The sequence below is a fragment of the Equus caballus genome, chromosome 6 (genome assembly GCF_041296265.1).
Source record: "Equus caballus isolate H_3958 breed thoroughbred chromosome 6, TB-T2T, whole genome shotgun sequence".
Classification (NCBI taxonomy): Eukaryota; Metazoa; Chordata; class Mammalia; order Perissodactyla; family Equidae; genus Equus; species Equus caballus.
The window spans coordinates 20,991,851-21,015,506 of record NC_091689.1 but is presented as its reverse complement, the minus strand read 5'-3'; the positions used below and the strand labels follow the sequence as shown (position 1 = coordinate 21,015,506).

Sequence of the window (23,656 nt, the reverse complement as noted above, 5' to 3'; positions counted from 1 at the left end):
CCAGTTCTTAGCCCCTGGCAGCCACTAATCTGTTTTCCATTTCTGTGATTTTATCATTTTAAGAATGTCATATAAATGGAATCATATAATATATAAGATTTTGAGATTGGCTTCTTCCACTCAGCATAATTCTCTGGAGATTTGTCCACATTGTTGTGTGGATAAATAATTCATTCCTTTTCATCGCTGAGTAGTATTCCATGGCTTGGATATACCGGAGTTTGTTTCACCATTCACTCGCTGAAGGACATTTGAGTTGCTTGCAGTTTTTTGCTATTATGAATGAAGCTGCTATGAACATTTGTGTACAGGTTTGCATGAACACCTCCTTTCAGTTCTCTGAGATAAATGCCCAAGGGCAAAGAGCTTTTAAACCTTGATATAGTGGTTGGGGAGAAAGATGTCTTAGAGTTCCCGAAAACCAGGGGAAATAACTTCTGAGAAAAAGAAGGCAGGAGTGGGGAGAACCAACCAATTTGCCAACCCCTCCGTTTGCAGTGGTGCAAGAAGCAGCATGTGGCTGAGTTCGTTTGTATTTCACTGTCTACATCTCAGTGTTCTCTTCCTCTGTGCAGACACCAATAAGAACAGAAAGAACTAGAGAAGTAGATGAAGGATCTGGGACCTCTGCTCGAAAGATTAATTTTAAAACACAGAATTGAGAACTCTGCAGTTACTGCATCCCTTGTGATAGACGGCGGTGACAATAGAATGTGAATGTTTGGTCATGTCACTCTCAGGACGTCCTTCAGGTGTTAGAAGGGGACTGATTTAAATCGGGAGCCTTTTGTAAAAGCTGAGTCACAGTGATTATGTAGCATCTAGGAAGATCTCAAAGAAAAGGGCGTCCTCTCAATCTAAATTTATTTATTAAAAAGCAAAAGAATTTTTAAGAAAATTTCACTTTCGTGTTAATTATGCAGAATGATGACTATAAAAAGATAAGTATAAGGCCTGCGTGTGAGTCAGGAGCACAGCAGCTAAATAAAAACTTACATCGAAGGCAATGAACAGAGATTTGTTCCCTACAGAGAATCAAATGAGTTCTTGTGGAGGAAAATGCTGAGCGACAGCCTCAGAACACAGAATAAGGGATAGAGAAGTGAAAAGATGGTAGCTAAAATAACAGACGTGGAAGAATTTTGACAATAAACCAATCTAATAATATTCCCCAAAGGGAAAAATAATAAACGAAGCAGAAACAGTATTTGAATATAGAAAAGAATTTTTTAAACCAGCTTTCAGACCTAATAAGACTTGAATATGAAAAGCAGTATGGCCAGACTCTTAAGAAACTTCATTAAAAGCTGGTAACACCCAGTATATACTTATAAAATTACTTTTTTATAAAGTCAAATGCTATCAAAGAGTTTTACAGATATTCAGAGAGGAGAAGAAAAAAAACCTCCAAATGTGTAATGTGTTATCTTTAAAGAAATGAAAATCAGATTATTCACAGACTCCTTTGCGAGTTCAACCTAAGAAAATTGATTTGCTTGGAAAAAAGGAAAGGCAATAAGATGTGATTTTTAATAATTTTTTATCTGGAGAATTTGTAATTGATATTTGCAAGCAGAAAGCTGAAGAATATTCTTATAACACAGCATCATAATGCTATTTCTAAAATAGTAACTTACAAATGTTCTTAAGATTCCAGACACAGAATTATATTTAAGAATGATGGCTTTTTGTTGAAAGAAATTGGATAAGTGATGAGGACTAGAATCAACTAAACATAGAAAAATCACAATATTTCTCTTAAATTTGCACATGAATTTGAAGCCATAACTTAAATAATAAAACTAATAAAAAACGAATAATAAAAACTTGAGTAATGTTACGATGTGGTTTACAGTCTCAGATAAAATTACAGAAGATCGGGTGGCATTGGAATAATAAATCAAAGTTTGATAATCTTGATCTCCTGTAAAAGGAAGTAAAACGTGCTTGATTTTTCTTTCAGCATGAAAACATATAAACGTAGGTTCAAGACTTTTTTGGAAAGCTATAAAGTAAATACCAGTAAAACTGAAATCAGATTTTAAACCTCCGATTTCTGAAGAAGTGAAAGCAAATAAAACACAGTGTTTATAACAGAAGATGGAGAAAAAGCAAGATGGTAGAACAAGAAAATACATACAAGATCAGAAAAGACCTAGCAAAATATTACGTCAATAAAAGAGCTTTGGTTCTCTTATTGAATGGCATGTTCTGTATCATATTTTTAAAAATTCATTAACTGGCTTTCTATAGGAAATCCATTTAAGAGAAACAGAAGGTTAGACATAAACTCTGGACCAAAAACAACAACGACAATAATAAAGACAGCTATAACAAAATTACTATCAGACAAAGAGTTTTAGGCAGAAAACATGAAGCAGGACCCAAAATCGTTTTATATAGAGATAAAAGAGCCATTCATGGCTAAGCCACATCACAAAATGTGTGTGTACACTAAGTCGCTTCGTGTGGAAATCCAGAAAAGCAAAACTTTTTATTTTTTTAAGTCATAACTGAGTGGAAGATGTTAGCACTATTCTAAAGAGCTGTGTTGATGCTGTGGAAAACAGAGCGTCTCTGAACCGTCAAAGGAGTGAGGGGAAATAATTGATGCATGTTACACCTGGTGCTCTATACGGTTTCAAAAACGTAAATATTAGTTTTGTAAGCACTCAACTTTTGCACATGAGATGTGGGCAAAGGGTCATGGAAAAACAAATTCTGGTTCTCTTTGAGCTAATTGACCGCAAAATTTCTTTGGCAGTGCTCTCCTCTGGGATTTACTCATAGCACCCCTGGCTCACCTGCTATGCCTTTGGTTCTGAGGCACATGGGGCCACACTGGGACACTTGATCACATGGAACAGAGGCAATGGGCATCTGGAAGGACCTCATATTAAATTTCCATGGCTGTCTTTGTGATATGTCCAGAGGCATGTTTAAAAACTCCTCTGCTGGTGTAATTATCATCTCCTTAACTTCTTAGGTAATCAATCAGTGTTTATTAGGGCCACTGTATGTTTGACGCTGGGGTGAAAATGTGGTTTATCCAGCAGTGTCTAAACAGCCCAGTTGGTCTGGGAAAGTTGAAAACTGATTTTTATTTCAATTTTTGGGGGAAGCAATTGGTTTTTTAAAGTATGCACAAATAATAGATGAATACATTCTTACTGTAAAAGTTTCAAAGATACATTAATACACTGAGCAAGAGGGCAAACTCACCTTTCCTTTTTCTGCTTAATCCTATTCACATCCTGGACTTATCCACTGCCAATATTATACTTTACGTCTTTTCAAGGCCACTTCTAGGCACACATAAACACTTTTTAAAAAATCCAAAACCTCAGGGCTGGCCCCGTGGTCGAGTGGTTAAGTTCGTGCGCTCCGCTGCAGGCGGCCCAGTGTTTCGTTGGTTCGAATCCTGGGCGCGGACATGGCACTGCTCATCAAACCACGCTGAGGCAGCGTCCCACATACCACAACTAGAAGGACCCACAACAAAGAATATACAACTATGTACTGGGGGGCTTTGGGGAGAAAAAAGAAAAATTAAAAAAAAAATCTTTAAAAAAAAAAATCCAAAGCCTCTTTATTTTGACATAATTCTGGATTCACATGGAGTTGTAAGAGCCTGCATCCCCCTCCCCCCGACCCCGGTAATATCTTGCATTCCTCTAGTGTCACATCACAACCAGGAAACTGACAACGATACACTGCTGACCTTATTCAGATTTCCTCAGTTTCACGTGCCCTCCCTTCTGTGTGTATCTATTTAGTTCTGTGCAACCTTGTTGCATATGTAGATTTCTTTGACCACCACTGAAGTCAAGGCGTGCAATAGTTCACACACTGTTTGAGCTTTTTATTGAAGGATAATGTAAATTCAGAGATGTGCCCATATCGTGAGTGGCCAAGAAGATAAATTTTCACAAATGGAAACTCACCCATGTCACCAACACAGAGATGAAGAAATAGAACATTTCCAGCCCCCAGACTGCATTTTCATACCCACATCAGTCACTGTTCATTAAGGGCAACCACAATCCTGACTTCTAACAGCATAGATTAGTTTTGCCTTTTTTAAAAAATAGAAATAGAATTATATGATACAGTCTCTTTTGTGTATGGATTATTTCATTCAGTATTATATTTGTGAGATTTTAATAATATTCTTGCATAGAGCTGTAGATTATTCATTTATAACTGGATAGCCTTCCACTGTGTGAATATACTACAATTTGTTGATCCATTCTACTACTGCTGAGCATGTGTATAGTTTCCAATTTGGGGCTATTTTGAATAGTGCTGCTATGAATATTTTAGTCTATGTCTTTTGGGAAATGTAAGTGAAAATTTCCGTTGAGTATCTGCTGAGAAGTGGAATTTCTGGGTCATGAGATATGCATATTCAGCTTATTAAATACTGATGATCAGTTTTCCAAATTGTGATACCAGTTTACCCTCCCACCAGCAGCATGAGTTCCAGCTGCTCCACATCCTCACCAACACTCGGTATTCCAGTTGTTCCCCCCGTTCTGTTGTGTCTGTAGTAGTATCTCCTGGATGGCTAATGTAGCTGTACATATTTCCATGTGCTCCTGTGTCATTTGAATTTCTATATTTGTTATATATTATCCAAGTCTTCACTTATTTTTCTATTGGCTTTTCTCTCTGTAGCTTATTGATTTATAATATTCTTTATTCCTGACACGAGTCCTTTGTTGGATATATGTACTGCCAATATCTTCTCTCAGTCTCTGCCTCATCTTTACACTCTCCTAAGAGTGCCTTTTGGTGAAAAGAGGTTCTTAATTTTAATACAGTTTTATTGATTGTTCTGTGGGGGTTCTGGCTATAAGGTCAATGCCCTTTGTGTCCCATTTAAGAAATCTTTGCCTACTCCAAAGTCATGAAGACGCACTCTTTTGTCTTCTTCTAAAAGTGTTATTACATTATCTTTCACATACGGTTCTGCAAGGTATCTAGGATTGATTTTTTATGTATGGTGTAAGACAGGAGTCAAGATACAGTTTTTTCCATATAGGAGAGCCAATGAATCCAGCAAAATTTGTTAAAAAGTTTGTTAACCTCCCAAGTGCCTTGCTTGCCATGTCATTTTTATCATAAATCAATCACTATATATGTATGGTCTGTTTCTGGACTTATTCTACTCTATCAGTCTATTTGTCTCTCATTTCACATATCAATACTACATCCTTTTAGTTATAGCTGATAGGTTTTGATAGGTGGGAGTTTTCTTCTTCAAGACCTCCTCGGCTGTTCTTGGCAAGAGGCAGCCCTGGCAGGACCTCATGTGCTGCGTTGTGAAGGTCTTCGAGGACTTCAAGGAATAGGTGGATTTGCACACATTTGAATTTTTAAAAATTGGTTTAATCACAATGCAGGGTCTGTGGGCTTGTCAGACCAGGTGGGCAGCTATTACTACAGTCCGTGAATGTTGTGATAGTAGCTGTGGAATGAATGGGTCAGAAGGAGTCCGGTGCCCCTCTCCAGGCCCTGTGCTCCCTGCTCTCTCTGCCCCAGCTGCCCTGGCCTTTTCTCAGCCCCTCTTTCTTCCCATGCTCCTTCCTGCCACTGGGCCTTTGCACATGCTGTTCTATCTGACTGAAATTCTCTAGCCACCACATTTGATCTTGTTCACTGCTCCTCATCCTCCATATGTCAGCTCAGATGAATTTTTCACAGACAGCCATCCTGGAGGATGCTAGTGACAATGACAACAAAGACAACTATTTATTCAATAGCTACTGTGGAAATTAATAAAAGAAACCTTAACTAAATTGGAGTCTGGAAGACCTGTAGGGGTAGCTCTCAAGCCCTATCACACATTGTCAATTACACCAAATAGGAAGAGACCTATCTCGCATCTTGGACAGGAAGTACAACTACTTTACGGCTGAAGGAAGATTTCTCTCTCCACCCGGCAACAAGCCAGTCAATGAGAAATGCTGCAGCTCAGCCAAAGAGAAGCCATTGGTACCCTGAACTCTTATTTCCCCCAATGGACTTTTGTATAGAACAATGCCTCCCTACTCCCCCTTTCTCTCTAGAAAGACAGCTCCCCTCCTTTCTTTTCTGGATTTGCCTATGATTTGCCATAGTATCACATCCTGAAATGCACTTCTTCGGTCTATTCTCCAAAAAACTCATTTTGAGATAAAATAACAGGCAAATTTGCTTTCTAAGTTGACTCTCCCCAGTACCAGGTTCCACTCTAGATGCTGAGGATACAGCAGTCAACAAAACAGATAAAGCTCTTCCTGATGTGAGTTACATTCTAGCGGAAGAGAGAAACCACAAACAAAAGATTACGTAACAAATTGGACTCTGATAAGTCCTAAGAAGAAAGCTTAATCAAGCTTTCACTATCTCTGGGACTCCAAGCAATTTATTTAACTTTTCTGAGATAAGGACACCTTCCCTGCCCATGTTACAGTCTCATATTGGGGATAAACTGAAGAACAGACACCCTTGTATTTTCAAAATGATCAAGCGCTGTATTCAAGGTACCATTAGCCGAGTCTGAGTCCAGTGTCTCATCTCCTGTGCATGTTAGTGCTGTGCTCCACTTGGCAAACCCCTTCTAATGGGAGGGTGTTTTGATCACCTGCACATTCAGGATTCTGGGGTAGAGGGGTACCCTAAACAGACATGACCTCTGACCTTGCAGCACTCCCAGCTCACAAGCCAGCCATTAAGACTGATTTCCGGAGAAGCGAAGCTTTCATCCCTTTGATGACCAGTCAACATCTCCCATCTGGGCTGTGCTGGGGAAGAAACAGCTTTACAGATTGTTGTATTTTCATTTCCTCCCAGTTCCTTCCAGGAGATGCAAAAGCTTAATTGCTGAGTGTGTGGGTTTATTTTTCTGTTTTGTGCTGCTATGAGATATTTTAAGATATTCTTTGAGAGGAAAAAAATAATTCCAAGAAAGAACCTTCTGGTGTTGCAAACTCTAGGGTTTTCTTGTGATAAGATGTGGCATGAAGGCATAAAAGAAAAAAAAGATTCTTTGAAAATTTTCATTGTTTCTGGATTTCTCCAAGGAAAGCTCATCCACATGTGTGGTTTTGGGCGTGGAATTGCTCATGTTCACTAATGAGCAACAGGCTGCTTCTGCTTACGGTTCAAGGTCCTTGGAGACTTGACAGGAGGAGCTGAAGGAGCCTTCAAGATCCTGGAGGCTTCCACATCCGGCTCAGGGAGGGAACTAGCCCTGTTTCATGCCAGCTCTGTTTCCCGCCATACTGCCCACCTGTGTGGTGTCCTCCACTCTCCCGATGACAGGCTGAGGTCCTTCTGGACATGGCGGATGTGGCCTTGACCGGGGGTCTGTAGTGTGTCAACTTCCAGGCCAACTTTGGAAACCAAACCTGATTCCTGAGAGCCCGGGGAGTGGGGTTTGTCAGTGGCACACCTCTGATGGGGTAGGCAGCGGAAGGCGGCCCACGCAGCTGTCACGAGGTGTAGCAGCCCCCCCCCCCCTTTCGGACTTGTTCATCCAGCCTGAGCCCCATCTTCATCTACTTCTGTTTAGTCCTTTTATTTTAAAGATCACTTGTTGTACCCATTCTTGTTTACAAATTTAGTTATAGAAAGTAAGAAATGAAAGAAAAACCACTTACCTTCCCAATCTGTCACCTAGTACGTAGCTATTCTTTACAGGTGTAGCCTTCCTGAATTCATCCTAAATTGGCTCAGATCTACTTATATTCATGGGCAGATACATTTATATAAAACAGAGTCATTGTATATATATACACACACACACACACACACAAATATATAAGTATATCTATGTGTGTGTGTTTGGTGTGTGTGTTTGATGTGCCTTGTATGCACAAATATAACTTTTTCAACTTAATATTCATGGACCAATTTCTAGATCAGTATGTGCAGCTTTACCTCATTTTTAATGGCTTCATAGCGTTCTTCTATTCAACTATATAGTAATTTATTCCATCATCCTCTTCTGTTAGAAATGGAGATGCTTTCCCAGTTTTTTCCTGTATTTTCCCCATTTATTTCCTAGCAATCTAACAATACTGAACATCCTGGAACATATCTGAGCTATTATTTTCATAGGATGGATTCTTGGCAGTGTCATTATGGGGTCAAGGGGTATGTGTTCAGCTATTCTGTTCAAAACAGGGCGGTACTATTCTAAGAATAGACGGTAAGTGGAAGAAAATACACAAAAAAATTATAATATATATGAATTTAATATTGGGAAAATGTGGCATTTCTAAACACTGAAGGAAAGAAGGATAAATTATCAAATAAATATCACTGTTATAGTTAATGATCTATTTGGAAAAATGTAGTTAGATACCCTCCTCAGACAACATGCAAAGCAATCTCCTCTTGGATCAGAGATCTAAATGCTGTAACAACTATGTAAGTATTAGCAGAAAGTGTGGAAGATTTATTTTTCTAATCAAGGAGGGGTAAGGGGTGGGGATGGGGAGCAGAGTTGGGATGCCAACCCAAACGACCTACATGGCTCCTCTCCAGCCAGCAGCCACTCTGGCCATGATGCTCTGGCTCCAGAAAGATGCCAGCCCTTCAGCCCCTCTGGGATCCTCTTCTCTGAGTCCGCTCATCCCCGTCGCCCTACCAAAGGTGTCCTGTGTTCTGAGTCCACCTGGTCCTACAGGAAGAAGCTGGACAATGCTGAGTCCCAGTGTGCAAGCCTTCCATCTTTGCCAGGCTGCTCCTGGACTTTGGCTGGGGCCAAGCCAGCTGGCTTGGGATGAATGGTCCAGGGGTGGGAGGAAAGGGGTCCAGCCAGAGGTAGACTCAGGTCAAGTTGCAACTGGAACCCACATAAGTCTGCTTGAAACAGCCCTGATAAGCTTACCTTCCCCCAAAGACTTTGATGGCTCCCCACTGCCCATACACCACCACCCAAACCTTCCAAGTGGCATTCTAGGTCTTCTGTGACATAGCTGTAACCAGGTGCTCCTACGTCTCCCGCCATGCTCTTTCTCTGGTTGCTATCATATATCCTCCACTTTATTTGTTCATGCCTTAAGTAGTAGAAGCCTATCTTTCCTTCAAACTTATTGCAAATGCCACATCTTCCACGAACCATGGTGCAACCAGATTCCTGTCATCCATAATCATCCCTCGTTCCCCTCTGCCTGCCATAGGTCTTCTTCCGTACCCTCTGTCTGCACTAGGACTCCCATCTTGAGCTTCAGCCTCCTCGCCTTAGCACTCAGCCAAGCCTGGGCATGTCTGCAGGATGCAAGGGGTGAACCTCTCAAGGATCTGTTTCCCTGGGAGATCATGGAGCCTCCTGGCAAGAACTCATCCTGAGGGAAGAGAGCTGAGGCCCATCAAGAGGTCGATGACAATGGGCATGAAGACATCTGGGCATCAGAATCTGTAAAAACATGCACAGCCACATCAGCACTGACCTCATGTGTGAACACCAGCCCCAGGAGCTGGGTGCAGACCTCAGAGGCCTGGTCGTCAGGGTTGGCAGCTCCAGTGGGGACATCCAGGCCATCTAGAGGCATCAGGGACCATGTTGGCAAATGGAAGAAAGCGAACTTGGATCAGCTTAAGCCGAAAGGGAGAATTTATTGACTCACACATCCAGAAAAGCCAGAGGAAGAGTTAGCCTCTGAGAAGCTTGGATCCCAGCTTGCAAATGGTATCCTCAGATGTGGTTTTGTCTCCTTTCTGCTCCTTCTCTGCACTGGGCTCATTCACTTCGACTGCAGTGGGCTTTCCTTGACGCAGCAGGAGATGGGGCCGAAGCTGGCTCCACCTGCCATCCCCCTAGCCCAGTCACCCCGAAGGAACTGCCTTCTCCACCCTTCATACATACATGGCTGGGATTGGCTTGGCAAGGATCCCTGTGCCCACACACGGACTAATCCAGGAGGCCAGCGGGATGGGCCTCCAAGTAGATGGCCCCACCACAAGGCTCTGGGTACAACAGAGGAGGAAGCAGTTTCCCATAAAAAATGAGGATCCTATTACTAGAAGGGGTGGTGGGCAGAGATGCTCCAGACCAAAGTACCGGAGGTTCTCTACCACTGTGTCTCCTGCGGGCCTTGGGAGCAGAGCTGCTCCAGGAACATCCCCACAGAGCTCATCAGGAAAGGAGGACAGTGGTGGATCTCAAGGAGGAGACCGGGGAGACCTAATTTTCAGAACACCCAAGGAGAACCTCGGGGAGGCTCCCAGTGCCATGTGGGAGGAAGCCGCTGAGAGGCGAGCTCTCACAAGACAGGGTCACTCCCTGCTGTGGTTGTTTTAATCCCTGGTTGCAGTGGCCTAAGTAAAACGGGTCATGGTACTTTGTGTTATAGATATGCATGTGAATCTTATATTCTTTACTAAATTCTTGAGTTCCTTGACAGCAGGACCTCTTTCTGCTTCTGCCTCAGTCACCCCAAGAACCTAGCACATCACCCTGTACAAAGTTTGTGCAGAAGGTGTCAATAACGGTGGAAAGAATTAGTTTTTATCCTGATCAAAAGGCCCGACTTCTTCTTATCTGAATCTGTCGGTTTTGGCCCACGTCTGTCCCTAACCCTGAGTCAGCCTCGAATAGCCACGGTGCACGGGTCTCTGTTTACAGTGCTCCTCAGGGGCCCCTACCAAACGTGCCCTCAGTGGAGGTTATAAAAACACAAATGTGAAAAGCCCTCCATCCTCCGACTGTGTCCTCTGGATTTCAGAGATCCTTTTTCAACTGGTCCCCGTGGTATTTCCAGGTGGGGAGGGGAGAGACTGAGGGCTCTGGTGTGACTTGTTCCTATTCCAGATCAGCATCCGGGCAGGTCCAGCATCTGCGTGTTCGGACTTCCAGCCCAGGGCTTGTCTTGACACATTTCACTGCCTGCCAGTGAAGACGACTCTGGGTGAATTACTTCTTTTCGAAGTGGGTGAAGTTTTTGCCAAATAGCTCCTTTCCTTTTGCTGCAAACTATAGCTTGTCTGACGTGTGACTGATTTGCGCCATTATTCAAAGACCTAGACCAATTCCTACAAATTAGAAATGACAAATTGAAATATGCATGTCCTTTGATTTTCATCTCAATGCCTTTGGATTCCCCCAATCAAAGGACCCAAAGCTTCCAGAGCTCTAGGGAAAACCACTTGGTAACCGATCCATGTCATGGGAAAATTGGCTGATGCAAGTTAAAAGAAAGACCATATCCCCCGCTCTCATTTGCTGCAAACTCTGGTGTTTGCCTCCCTCCTTCTCCCCCATCCCTGCCCCCTGCCCCCCGCCTCCCCTCTGTTTCATATCCTATGACTCACAGGACCTGCATCTGAGTCATGAGAGTCCCACAGCGAACGTGCTTGGCCAGTGCCAGGCAGCCTTCTTGTCAGGAGGCGGTTCCCACATATGCTCCTTAAAACGTGCCGGAGCAAGCCTCGGTGCAAGCAGCATTTTCTAATCTCTTGAGAGTCTTGTGTGTTCACAGCCTTTAGAGACCCCCAGAGACCTCAGAAATGCTGTCTCTGAGTTTAAGCTCGCTCTTCCCCAGTGATGACATTCTCACATCCACCCTCTTAGCTTGCGGCAGTGGGGATTTCCTGAAGAGGAACAACTCTGTTGGGGGGAGATTATTCTGGCTTCCACCCCTTAGCAGGTTCTGAGGATATGTCCACGTTTCCAGCCTCAGCCATAAGGAATTCCATGTAAGCTCACAAGCTCCTGGTTTCTGACAAAACCAAAGCTAAGTTGCGTGGTTACTAGAGGGGATTTGCAAAAATCACTCCTGACGTAACGCCCGAGTGCTTGTACCTCCTTGTGATTTAATTTTCTTTTCTTTTCTTTATTTATATTAGAATGTAAGCTTCCTGAGAGCAGGACGCTGGCTGTCTTGCCCAACTCTTTGAATCATGCTCGACTTGTGGTAAGGGCTTGGCAGATATTTGTTTTGTTGACTGACTTGTCAAAATTAATTTTTAAATATTCTGAGCTCAGAAAGGCAATGGAACCTTCTTTCTTGACTTTCCCCATCCTGAGCCACCCATATAATTGCCCCATAATGACTATAAGGATGCTTTTTACATTCCAGACCCAGTGTGACACACTTCACATTGGATTATCTCATTTAACCTGTGTAAAACCCTGTGGTGTTGGCACTGTTATTATTTGCATCTATATCACCAATGAAACTAAGATTCCCAGGTTCTCGTACCAATAAGTGGTTGAGTAGGGGTTTGAACCCAGGTCCTGCTGGCTGCAGAGTCTATGTCCATCCCTAGGTATCTGTCAACAGGTGAAATTTATCGCCCATCTGATGACCTGAAAGAAGTGACTTTTCATTAAAGTTTCAGCAGGGATGAAGGCAAGATTGCTGTGACTTTGACAGTCAATGACAAAGAAACCCATGAGGGTGGCCAACCCAAGACAGATAGTACCTGCCATCTTGTGGAGGGACACACAATCTCTTGAGTGGCTAGACTAGAATGAGAACTCCACAAGGGGCTCACCTGGTGGGATCAGCAAACTGGGCCACACGAGGGTGGGATCTTTGCCCTGAGAGGAGAGGAACACAGGCTGCCCTTCCCCCATGCTGACTGTAGCAGCCGTCTCAGGGGCTCAGGATGCCTCAGTCCAGTCCCGCAGCCTGCACCAGGTGAGGGCTAGACGTGCCCTGCATCCCCATGGTGCTATGTCTTCTGAACCTCATGTGGGCAGTTTCTATGTCTCTTAATTCAACTTAGACAAGGATGGCTTTTTAAAATGAATTTTATCAAAGATGAATATCTATATCTATCTGTCTAGCATATACATATAAACAATACTACACACACACACACACACACCTGCTGAACCTAGAGTTCTCTGCCCAATATAACTAATGACCAGCAACATCCAGCCATAGAGTGACCAGGCTAGGAACAAAGGCCAACGCTTAGACCAACACTGCTCTTCTCCAGCCCTGACCTGGTTGAAGTAAGGACAAGGTCGTGGCTGATGGACTTGGAGCTCTTGTAACAGGACATTTGCTTTGCTTTTAGGATTTTCACATCTCAGCAAGAAACTTGACTAATTTCTCAGGTATCTGTCCAAAAAGTTTGGCTTGCAGAGGTGTTTCTGATTGGTTCTGTAACGGCCACACTTGATTGTATTCTGCAGTGAACAATGTCTACTCAATTTCCAGTTTGACCATGCTGGGGTACTGGGCTGGGTTATTGGAGAAGAATCTAGAATTGTTAATGCAATTCATGTCTATACTTATATTTTGAAGGAGTGGCTCTCCCTCCTTTGTTCCCACAAGTCTGCATTTCAAGTATCAATAATTAGTTGCTGAACTGATAAGCTCAATGCTTTCTTATAAAAAATGTCAACGTTTAACCATGAAGGCTCTCTTGGCTTACACATATTGTATATATTTTTTCATCATATCGTACAGATTGCAGAAAATCTAATCCCTTCGATTTCGGAGCTGCCTGATAATCATATCCTAATCTTTCTTTCGCTCTGTTTATTCTTGAAGTTCCCAGAAAGATACATTTTGGCCTCAAATATATTTCTACTCAGCCCCAGACTCAAAATCCTGATTGTGTTCTAAGCCAAATTTTTTAATAGAAAGACAAATTGCTGCTTTGTTGATATTTATTTTAACGTTTTAATAAACATCTCCTTTCTCCACTGATATACAAGAGAGAACCAGCTGGCACATAGTGAGCATGTACCACAGGCCAGGCTCCTTTTGTGTGGTTGAAACCAATGCCATCTATATCCTCTTTTGTTTAGCCAAGGTAACTCAATTTTTTCCATCAATAATAATAAACAATGAAACCTCATCTGTTTAGGGAATGGCAAAAATGGACTTTGAATTCAATTATGAGTTATAGTTATTAATCATCTAATTAATTGGCTGAGGAATATTGCTGCCTAGAGCAGTGTAAATTATTTTGAGCAAAGAGTATTTGCTTAATCCGATTTTACAAATCAACTCATGGAAAAATGAATGAATGTGGAGAAGACTCTACACTGGGCATTAGATGGTGGAAACCTGTCCTCGTGTTTAGGGACCTTATAGTCTGCTTGATGAAACATGATGTGGGTTTTCTGAACAAGAGGACAAACCATCGTTCTCATCTAAACAACTACGATGTATATCACCTTGAATCATTTTGAACAATTATACATCTGTAGCTCTATATCTGTCTGTATGTCCACCGTACACGTACATCTAAAATCATTAAGCAGAAATGCTATGTATCCTCATTGCTAAATGAAATTAAAACTTAGCCACATGCCAGAATCCCTGAGGGATTTCTGCAAATGCATTGTGGACAGGACTAGACAGGACGAACCACTGATTGCTGAGAAACACTCCCTGGCTGGAGGTAAATACGCCTTTAAGGAGGTAGGCCGGGCCCTGATGACGCCCACTGGCACCTTCTAATTTAAAAGCACAGGCTCTTGGGAGATGGGCTGTATGGGCACCTGGGGTTCTCTGAAGCCCCCTAATTTGGCTTTGCTTCCCCCCTGCCCAGCAGAGGCCATGAAACTTCACCACGGCCTGGAGCTTGCTCCTAATGGGTTAGCATCTCAGGCAGAGGGCCAGGGATGTGTGTGTGTGTGTGTGTGTGTGTGTATGTGTAGGCATGTGTGTGAGTGTGTAGGCATGGGCATGTGAGCGTGCAGTCACGTGGGGATGTATGTGTGTAAGTGTATGTGCTCCCACATGCATGCAGTGGGCGTGAGCACTTTCCCTGGAGCTCCCATAAGCATCTCTCTAGGGAGCTGGGCCGGAGCAGAATGAGATGAAGCCCCTGGCTGCCTCCGCTGACCTGTCTGTCTTCACTGACCCCAACCGCCTCCCCGGGTTACCCCAACTCCTAGGCTTCTGGATCCCCAAACTGGCAATCCTCAGCCAATGCTTCTCTTGCTTAGGGTGGCCAGATAAAACACAGGACACCCAGTTCAACTTGAATTTCAGATAAACAACAAGAAGTTTTAAGTAAAAGCATGCCCCTAGTATTCCATAGGACAGGCTTATACCAAAAAAGTTGGTTGCTTATATGGAATTCAAATTTAACTGGGCAACCTGTTTTATTTGCTTGGTTTTTGTTTTTGCTAAACGCTCTACTCGTGCATGGTTGAGAGTGTTAACAGCGTGGATCCTTGGGACAAACTGCTGGGGGTCTAACCCTGACTTCACCATTTACGGCTGCAAAACCCTGGGCAAGGCACCTAGCTTTGCTGGGCCTTGGCTTTCTCATCTGTGAAATGGGAGTCATAATAGCCCCCCCCACCCCCGCCGGTTTTTTTGTTGATTCAAATACCGATAGCGGGAGAAGAGGATGACTATCAAGTTGGTCAAGGCTGATGTTCATTCTGGTGAAGAACGACGAGAACAGATTTGAACCCTAGGGCCAGGGTGAATTACCGCCTGGACCGTTGTATCTTCCTAATGCAGATGCACGTTCAAAATAAGACCAAGGCACAATCATCACGAGGGGCTCATCTGTGGTTTTTTTTTTTCACAACAAAAAAATGGAATTCATGCATTATGATATAAACAGATAAAATCTTCCGACAAGTTGGCAGAATTGTAGCCCCCACACGGGGAAATGTTAATGGGAAAATAGCAGGTGTGGGCTTACCGCGTTGGTTCCCACGCGTGGTCCTGCTGGTTCCTTGGCAGCCACCCTGGAAATCGTGTAAATGACTGACACATCTATTTTCACATGTTTGTCTGCCAAGAATGAGACGAGACTAAAACAATTGGATTTTTTCTGTGCGGGCCTTGGTTGCCCAGTGCTTAGCGGGAATGGAAGGTAGGAAAAGGCGGTGATGGGGAGCCCCTGGGCTGACTCACCTGCCGCGTTGACCAGGCCCCTCTCTCTTTCCAGACCCGGTTATCCCTTGGGCATGCAGATCTTATTGCTAGTTCGCTTCAGATCTCTAAATGTGTGTTTGTAATTTCTGCTGCCTCCTCTATTTCTCCTTCTGCAGTGCACACGAGTGTTTGAAAGCCAGTTTAATGAGTGTTGAGGGCAACGTGATGTTGAAAAGAGGGTTGGCTTCCCACTTGAGTGATGCTCTTGAATAAGGAATGGGCAGAAGCAGCATTCAACTCTTTCATTCCACGACGATTTCTTTCTTTCTTTTTTTTTTTTTGAGGAAGATTAGCCCTGAGCTAACATCTGCTGCCAATCCTCCCCTTTTTGCTGAGGAAGACTGGCCCCAAGCTAACATCTGTGCCCATCTTCCTCTACTTTATATGTGGGACGCCTGATGCAGCATGCCTTGACAAGAGGTATGTAGGTCCACACCCGGGATCTGAACCGGCAAACCCTGGGCCACCAAAGCAGAAGGTGCAAACCTAACCACTGCATCGCCGGGCCGCTTCCACAACAATTTCTTCATCCAGCCTCTGCCATGTACAGTGGCTCCCCAGGTGGGGTAATGGAAGTGAATCAGACTAACACCAGAGGTTCACATTCTAGTTGGCCGGAAAGAAAACAAACAAGGAAAGAAGCAATGAAATAACAGAGTCAGAGGTTTACATTTTCCCGGGAAAGCCACTGATCCAGGGCTGGGGGCTTGGACGTGACAGGCTGTATTTTAGAAAAATCGAAAAGAAGTTACCTTGCTTGTCAGCCACCTCCACACCGTGCTCTCCTTTCAAAAGCCATCAGGGATTTGTTTCTGATGTGTTATTGTAAAGTAACCAGATTATAATTGTCACGCGCAGCTCATAAAACCAGCCTCAAAGCCGCACGTCACATGGGGAGCCAGTCCAGATTCACTTCCCACCGTGGTTACTGTGGATTTGCATCCACCAACTGAGCTTCCCGTTTCACGTCATCATTCCTTGTTTTATATTTTAGCATTTTTAAGAGAGATTTCTTGTTGTTCAATAAGTGTTATGCTTACTTGAATCTTATTGAGAACACGAATTAGGTATTTTCTTTAAGATTATTCTTGGTCTTCTTTTTGAAGAAAAGTTATTTCAAAGGAAGGCAGGCCCTCTGGGCCTTCTAGAACCTACGGGACTCCTTCTGGGAGAGCACTGAATTGCCGTGGGCTTGGGGATTCTTTAGTCAACTTGTCAGAGCGAGTTCTGTGCTTGACCAGCGTCAACTTACAGACAGGTGTGTGTTCAGCTAGACCCTGCCAGAGAGCACAGAAGATTCTGCCACAGCCCCTCAAGAAGGAACTCCAGGGCAGCCCCAGGGCAGCAGGGAGGGGCAAGCAGGCAACGTCAGAGGTTACCTGTCAGTTCAGAGCCTGGAAGTCCGGGGGCTAGCCCTGACTCAGAGCTTTGTCCTTGGCTTTTGATTCTCCATTCAAACCAGGATTTCAGGCTTTGTCACCATGCCCACCTCTCTGCCTGGTGCAGTGGACTGTACCAGGAGCCCACACCGGCTGGAGGTTCCACAGCTGCCTGTCGTGAGAGGTGGCAGGGCTCATGGCTGCTTAAACTGTCATCACCTCCTGGTCTGTGACAAGGCAACTTTCGTTACTCTCTGGTAATTCAGGGGTGTCGAGGATGGCCACTGGGCTTTCCCCAAGACCTCTAGATTTTCTCTCTTTTCTCCTCCATTCAGTTGTGGACCGCTGCTTTCTCTCTATTGCCCCGAAATGGAACTGGACTTGAGGTGAATCTGGTCACAGATGGAATTAGCGCCATCTTCGTCCTTCTCAACAAATGTTATAAATCTGGGACACTGAGGATTTTTAAGTGTTCAGGGCATCCTGCCAGTTCTTGGGAAATTGAATGTGCATTGGCACAAACAGTGATAACGGTGATCTGGGATCATTCTTTTCTCTTTCGATTTTCTCCTTTTTTAAAAACACTGTGCTTTAATTGTATTGTACGCACTTCGGCAGATCTAGGTCAATTTTATAGAACCATATCCAAGTCACCACCCAGAGCTAACCACTCAAGATTTCGATGCCTATTGTTTTCCATCTATCATTTGTCTATCTGCATTTTCCAAACAGAAATGGACCATACCTTGGTATTGTTTTGTAACTGTAGACAAATCGTTGACAAAGACTTCCTCTAGCAGTGGTTTAATTAGTTCTGACACCATTTTCTTGGTTATTGGGGTATGCTACTGGGGGGGATCAGAATTGGCCACCCCAAAATGTTTCTCTTTGGCTTGATTATTTTTAAGAACAAAAGACTCTGAAACAAACTTTGACCTCCCCCACAACTGCCTAAAAGAATTTAAAATAGGAGGGCCTGTTCCAGGAAGGAGCTGTTACCGTAAGATAACTGTAATGTAATGTACAATGTGTCTCTCAGGTCACAGTGTCTGTAGTTGCCCCATTTACATTTCCATCTCGATGTAAATTGCCTTCCACCCCCTTGAAGTTCCAAACCACCACCCTAACATTCTCCTTTGTCTTTAGCTGAAGATGGTATTTAAGACGAGACCCTCCGCCATTTTGGCAAGTTACTCAGTTTTTCTGGGTCTCACCTATGTATACATGTTATAAAGCTTTGTTTGAATTTCCCCTGTTATTCTGTCTCATGTCAATCTAATTCGCAGCCCGGCCGGCAGGACCTAGGATGGGTAGAGGAAATGATCTTCCTCCCCTACACTACTCAGTCTTAGATAGGAAGATGGGTTTTTGGGAAGACTGTGAGCCAAAGAGGTAAAGAACATTAGCAGAAAAGAGACACAGCTCCCCATTAGAGGCTGGCCACGCTGTGACGAACTGTTTGCATTGGCTGACATCTCTACCTGTGAGATCCTGTGACCTCACAGCATCCTCAGATTTCCCCCCTCCACGCCCTTGGAGAAACCTCCTCACCTACAGCATTTCCAGGACAAGGAACCATGGCAGGAGGTAGATAATGGGGTAAGTGGATATGCTTGCATTACCCCCTCACTTATTTTTCCTTAAACGTTGAGAATGATATATCAACAAATCTACTGATTTGATATGTATTGAAACCAGTTGATTAAAGTTAGCCAGTGATCCTAAGCCATATTGTCATGTGCTTCTCCATGAATCCTTTCCCCATCTCAAGTATGTTTTACTTGTGAACAAGCCTTAGAAAGTATTGTTTTTAGGGTCAGCTATGGCAGGCTTATGGATTAAAAAGTCAGGCTTCTTGTGGGTCCTGGTCAATTTTCTGCACCTGAACAATCAACCTGGAAAATAGGAGCTGGAGTTGGCATCATAAGGACCAAGAGTGACAGTTGGAAGTGAATAATGAAGTTGCAACATGCTTTTAAGGCTTCCAGGGACCAAGCAGCCCCAGGGCTCTGATAAGTGGTTCACTCTGTCTTTCCTATTGTTAAAAATGTTTCTCATTGTTGAATACCTTTTACTTGTCCAGGCTGAGCCCTTTTCTCTAAATAGTTGAGGGATGAGCTGTCAGTTAAGAAAAATGCTTGATGAGTGAAAGTGCTGTTGCCTGGCTTCACATTTTAAAATATGGTGGCATCACTTGTTTCTAATCAGATTGACAGAAGGAAGGAAAACCTCAGGTGGCTTCCATGCGTAAACTGGATGGGAGATGGTGTGGCACATGGAAGCTCTTGTCCCGCCAAGTCAAGGTTCTTCTGTAAATGCTGTGAGGTGGACTCTGCTCTGCGATAAACACTCCCGCCAGCCATCACCACCATGTGCACCATCCAGTCTGTGCTGTCAATTGCTGTGGATTTGTGTGAAATGGCTTTCTCGATATGGTCCCAGGAAGACCTGTGAGCAGCCCAAAGAAAGCCCTCTGTGCTGGTGGAAAACAAATGAAACAGCCAGTATGTACCCCAAGGAAGGAGGAAGAAATTCCTTGGAGGAGAGAGAGAGGCTGAAGTTGCTTGGAGCTATTGACCAAGAACTTGATCCAAAGACAACTTCATTGCCTCCAGAGTCAGGAGACATAGCTGGATAGAACAAGAACCAAGACGTTCAAGAGTCCCACGGGAGTGAGTCCTGAAGGGCTGCTCTGCCAAAGACCGGAAGTGGAGGAATTGGGATGCAGGTGGAACTGGACAGGACTTCTCAAGGAGCTGGTAATGAGATCTGGGCTCAGACACTTGAATTGGGAGTCATCTCAAATAAGACATGTTTTATTTAGGCAAGGCTGAATAGTGGACATTTTATATGCCCTTCTTATACTTTGTGACTTTACAAACTCTTGAATGAGTTGTAAAATAGTCCATTTCGCCCTATTTAAGACCAGCCTACAGGGTTTCTGTTAAACATGCATTTCTGAAGAAAAAATGGAAGATAAAATAGAAAAGTACCTTAAAGAAAAAAGTTTTTTCTTCTGATTTCTCTCATTGTAGAAAATTTGGAAAATATAAGAAAACAGAAAGAAGAAATATAAAGTAGGCATACATACACCAACCGATGACAATGAATTTTCTATTTTCCAGTGAATTTTAATGTAGTTGTTATCATATTAAAAGTACAGTTTGTATCCTGCATATTTTGCTTCATATTATGGCACATGCATTTTCTTTTGCCATTAAAATCTCTTTGAAAATCACAATTCTTTTTTTCCCCAGTTGTATTGAGAAATAATTGACATTCATCACTGTATAAGTATAAGTTTAAGGCGTACGGCATGATGGTTTGATTTACATATATTGTGACACGATTACAGCAATATGTTCAGCTAACAACCATCTTCTCATATAGACACAATAGAAGAACAGGAAGAAAACAGGAAAGAAATTTTCTCCTTGTGATGAGAACTCTTAGGATTTACTCTTTTGTTAACTTTCCTGTATGTCATACAGCAGTGTTAGCTGTAGTCATCATGTTGTACCTTACATCCACAGTACTTATTTATCTTATAACTGGAAGCTTGTAACTTTTGACCACCTACGTCCAATTCCCCCTCCCTCCATCCTCCACTTCTATTAACCACAAGTCGATCTCTTTTTCTGTGAGTTTGATTTTTTTTTTTTTGGATTCACATATAAGTGAGACCACACAGCATTTGGTTTTTCTCTGTCTGACTTACTTCCCCTAACATTATGCCTTCAAGGTCCATCCATGTTGTCGCATATGGTAGGATTTCCTCATTTGTTGTGGCCGAATAATATTCTACTGTATACACATACTACATCTTCTTTATCCATTCATCCATTGATGGACACTTAGGTTGTTTCCATGTCTTGGCTGTTGTAAATAATGCTGCTATGAACATGAAGGGGTGCAGGTATCTTTTCTAGTTAGTGGGAAAACACAATTCTTAATAGCTATAAACCATTCCACTCTATTGAGGCACCAAATTGTCTTATGTTTACGTGTGGTTGAACATTTAAGTTATTTCCAATAATTTAGTAACTTAAACAGTTTTGTAATAAACATATTTATGCAGAAGCTTTAAGTATGATAAGGATTATTTCTCTGGAAAAAGTTCCAAGAAGAGTCAAATACTATGAAGTATTTTGAGATTATTCATTTATACTTCCACGAGAATGCCAATTTCCTCCCAGCCATTACTCCCTGCTATCAATAAAAGACTAATTGACCATGTATAGCAATCCTTAAAAGAGTTTAGGATCTGTCTTTACTAGGCAGGTTTTTTATATCAGTTGGAACTTCCGTTCAGATACAGTGAAGGAAATCTGTTTAATAGTGGCTTAGGAGAGCTCATTTCAGACCATGAGAAGATGGAGGGTAGGGCATCCAAAGATATTATGGTAGCTCCACAAAGTCATTGGGGATCCAGGCTGTTTTTGTCTTCCTTCTCTGTCATCTTTGTCATCGTTAGCGTGTATTTTTCAGTCTCATGATTACAAGATGGCCACTGTTCCTCCCCACTCATTGTGCATTCCAGGCAGGTGGAGGGAAAAGGGACTCACCTCACAAAGCTTTGTTTATTACACAAGGTAAGCCCTCCCCAGGGACTTTTGCTTATGTTGCATGACCAGAACTGTGTCATATGGACACTCTTAGCTGCAAAGGAAGCTGAGAAGATGAACGAGACCATTGCCATTCTGAACAGAGTCTGTTGGAATGGAAGAAAAAGCAAGTGTATATTAGGTAGACATTAGTAGCATCTACCACACATATAGTTGTGTTGTGTTAAAAACTCTAACATATTTTTTTTCCAATCCCAGTTAAACAGAAAGAAATGTAAATTTTTTGTAGATGTTTTGAGTAATTGATCTAAAAATATGAATAGCCATTGGTAGGAAGGAGGCAGCTTTGAGTAAATCGAATTTCAAGAATTTTTGGAGGCAGGAGAAGACATGTGAGAAAAGAAAAGAGAAAAGGTATTGTGTAAACACATGGGAGAAATGTGAATACCTAACTGGGAAAAAGTATAAAGCCCAAGACAAGCTCATCCATGTAGGAATGTTGCCCTGTTTATCACTCACTTCCTCTCTTCTCCCGATGAGTTTATTTTTATAAAAAGTGTCCCTTCATTTCTTGGTTTTCTCTCGTTTTCTGTAGATTGAAGTTTCTCGAAAAATTCTGCACTATTGTTTCACCATGTCTAGGATCTAACATAATTTAAAACCACTTGTCTGCAAGAGCGCTATGCATATCCTTAAATACGACCTCATGGAGCTTTTTAAACTGCATTTTTATAGAAATTGAAAAAATTTGCATTATGGACATCATTGAACACAATCTTCTGAAGAGTGGGGTTTTTGCATATTTATAATGGGTATCAGTAGCTGCCAACTGGAGTTGAGGTCTTGTCTCTCCTTCTGTGCTATCTCTAAGTCAACTTTCTAAGGCTGCTCCTCTTCCTCCCTTCCTTTCTTTCTCCCCTCCTTCCTTCCTTCCTCCTTTCCTTCCTTCCTTCCTTCTCTCTCTCTCTTTCTTAACAAAATACCTCTATGTGACTTGATTACCAACTAGCTGAGTAACTTTAAGCAAGTCACTCACCACAACTTTCAAAGTCTGGATTCCGTCAGAAATAAACTAAAAGTTTTGGACCAATCTTTAGTACTCCATTCACTGCAACGATCAACATATATTTATCACAAAAGTCTTGGAATTCTAGGGCTGGGAGAAGCCCCAGAGAGAATCTCTTCATATATGAGCAAACCAGGACCCAGAGAGCAGAACTGGTTTTCCTGCATCACACAAGAAGTCCGTGGCCGAGCTGAGGTCAGAGCACGGGTCTCAGTCAGCCAATATTTGCTTTCGTGAGTATTACGTCCTGGACTTGACTCATTAAGAAACTCAAACTTATTTTAACAACAACAAAATTAAGGTGGTTATTAAAATTTCTCATCTCTACCGTGTCCATTATTCAAATAGAAAAAAAAAAATGGTCCTTTTTATCAAGCCACTCAGAATAAACAGAAATTCCATTAGGTTATTTCATCTCTTGTCATATTGTTAGATTTAATATGATTGGATTTAAATATGCATTGGGCATAACATTGTCTCCTACATTGAAATGATGTATAATACATTTTTGAGATCCTCTTGAGTGGTTAGCTAATGTTTAATAACTTTTTTCAAATCAACTCTTGAAACTTTTGAGAGTTTCCACTGGATGTTGGCTTCTTTCAACAACATAGATGGAAAAAAAAGGTAGTTTATGAGTCATGCCATTATGTGTCATCATACATAAAGAATGTGTTTGTGTGTGTTGTTTCACCATACTTAGGCGTTTTTTCCCTTTCTCTCAGTCTCATCCTGCAAGTGTGGCTTTCTCAGGAAAACAGTAACTCGTTCATCATGCTGCCTCAGCCA

General features: G+C 42.6%; 1 long non-coding RNA gene across 1 annotated transcript in view; it reads left to right on the top strand.

Annotated features, from left to right (window-relative positions):
- The window catches only part of LOC106783257 (uncharacterized), a 29,557-nt gene extending 9,080 nt beyond the window's left edge, over positions 1 to 20,477 (top strand). The window contains exons 3-4 of the long non-coding RNA XR_011439536.1: positions 9,174 to 18,835; positions 19,445 to 20,477. This is a non-coding gene — a long non-coding RNA (uncharacterized lncRNA). The remainder of the gene's footprint in view (positions 1 to 9,173; positions 18,836 to 19,444) is intronic.
- Positions 20,478 to 23,656: the final 3,179 nt, after the last annotated feature.